Source organism: Trachypithecus francoisi, unplaced genomic scaffold (genome assembly GCF_009764315.1).
Source record: "Trachypithecus francoisi isolate TF-2019V2 unplaced genomic scaffold, Tfra_2.0 Lachesis_group0, whole genome shotgun sequence".
Lineage (NCBI taxonomy): Eukaryota > Metazoa > Chordata > Mammalia > Primates > Cercopithecidae > Trachypithecus > Trachypithecus francoisi.
In genome coordinates this window covers 150,001,804-150,004,083 of record NW_022681453.1, presented here as the reverse complement: position 1 = coordinate 150,004,083, position 2,280 = coordinate 150,001,804, and positions in this window count along the sequence as shown.

Genomic DNA, 2,280 nt, shown 5'->3' with positions numbered 1-2,280 from the left:
AGGCGCGTGCCACCATGCCTGGCTAATTTTTGTATTTGTAGTAGAGACAGGGTTTTACCTTATTAGCCAGGATGGTCTTGATCTCCTGACCTCGTGATCCGCCTGCCTCGGCCTCCCAAAGTGCTGGGATTACAGGTGTGAGCCACTGCGCCCGGCCCCAATTAAGAAATCTTTTGCAAACCCTAATATGGCACTTTAGAACACTATACGTTTATCTTAAATAGTTCTAAGACTTTTTTCCTTTTGATGAATATATTAAGTTCTTGAAAACTATCTTTCTTGATAAACGTCTACAAAATTTAACTGAAAAGATCAGAGCTTTTAAACAAATGTAAACTACTTAGATGCAAAGCAAACATTTTTCAAAATTCAAATTGCATAGACTAGTAACCGTGTTTTATTTCCATGTTTCAAATGATGTCTATACAATTCCAAGCATCTGGAGGCTGAGAATAGTTTAGGAACTCCAAAGACCTATTCCATACAAAGAAGCAGTACAGGTACCTCCTTAATCCTGTTACTAGTTACCTAAATAGTCTCACTATGCCCCGGTGCTCTCAGCTTAATCAGTTTAATGGCAACTTATGTAATACTTTTATTGTTTTAAACCAGTTCTACATGGATTGTCTAGTATTAATCGAACAAATTTATAGGCAGATAGAAAAGATGTGAGAAAGAAAAAAATTGTAGTTAAGTAATAACTCCCTTTGTTTACAATTCAGCAGCAGCAGCAGCAGCCTCACAGCTGAACTACAGCACAGGTCTCCAGAACCATCACCAAATTCCTTTTCCTAAGAAAATCTCACTTGAGCTTTTAACTCTATATTATATGGAGTTTGGGAATATTTGAAAGCAAGTTAAATAAAATTCTCACCAAAGGTAGCATAAGGCACTAGGTAGAAGCAGCCAAACTTAAGTACAGTAAGTCAATTTCTACAAAGCTTTGAAGATTATTTCAATTTGTCTGTATTCAATGCAAATCGTTACAAAATCAGGTGTTTTGAATTTATTAAATTTCTCAAAGTTTTTTTTCCAAAATCTGAGTTCTTCTAAGAATTTTTTTTTGTAACAAATACCTGTTACAATCAAACAATACTGAAAGCATTGGTATAGATGTTTCTTATTAACCTGCTGTAAAGAGTTGATCTATACATGCCAGTGACCATGGTCTTCTAAAAGCACTGTTCAATCCCTAAAATTAACTCAGTTAAGACTCAGATGTTTTAATAACGTATCAGGAACCACCTATCCCTCAGACTAAAAATCACTTCTCATTTTAACTATTCTAGCACTAAAAGTGAAAAGCATGATAATAATGTAATCTGCTGGCGCTACCCTAAACAGTCTGGGTCCCCTAAAACTTATCCCTAAATACAGTGCTTTCGTGCGGCATCTGCACCTTACTTTCACAGTCTGGGGTGACTGAGTCAATGTAACCGTGTGGAACGCCAAGCAGCCCCGGGTCCCCAGGGCTACCGCCAGGGCAACGCTTCGCGGCCCACTCCTCAGGGACCCTCAGAGGCGGCGCCTGGAAATCTGCCTCGCGGAGAGGAATCGCAGGGCTCCAGGGCCTGGCTGTGGCAGCCGGCGGGGAGCAGAGGCAAGCCTGTCAAGCTCTTTCCGGCTTCTTCGTGGCACTTGAGGCAGACGTCCTGGCGACACCAGGCCGCGTCGGTACCCCTTCATCCTATTTTCCCTTTAGGACGTTGGCTTGAGAACTTTTTTCTGTGCCCACTCAGGAAAATTTTGAATGCTTTCACACATACAACCCCAAAGATGAAGCTCCAACCAGCCAGCCACCACTCGCGCCTTTCCCACCGTGTCCCCGCAGTCCCCACCCCCTACCGTGAGGCGCACGAGCTGGGGGGAACACAAGCCAGGCCGGACCCTACCCGGCCTCGCCCCGCCCCCAGGCGCGCAAGCAACCCATATAAGGCGGGGCGGGCAATCGCGCCAGCTCTGCCTCCGCCTCGCGCGCCGTTCCGAGGAAAAGAACTGCAATAGACTTCCTCAGTTCATTCTTATTCCCTCCTCCCTTAAAGGGCCGTTTCCACAATGGTAAAAGGCAGGCACCAGTAAACCACAATAATCAGAAAAGATGACTGTATCTAAGAGTCTTTCTGAAACCAGAAACCGCGAGTTCAGGCCCAGACTTCAAGAGCCCGAGCTTCGCCCTCACTGAACCGCCCCCACAGCCGCTCCGGCGAGCCCGCGCTTACGCTTTCCGGGCGGCGCGCAAAGCGGTAGCTCCGCCCCTCTGGCCCCGCCCCCGGGCCCCCC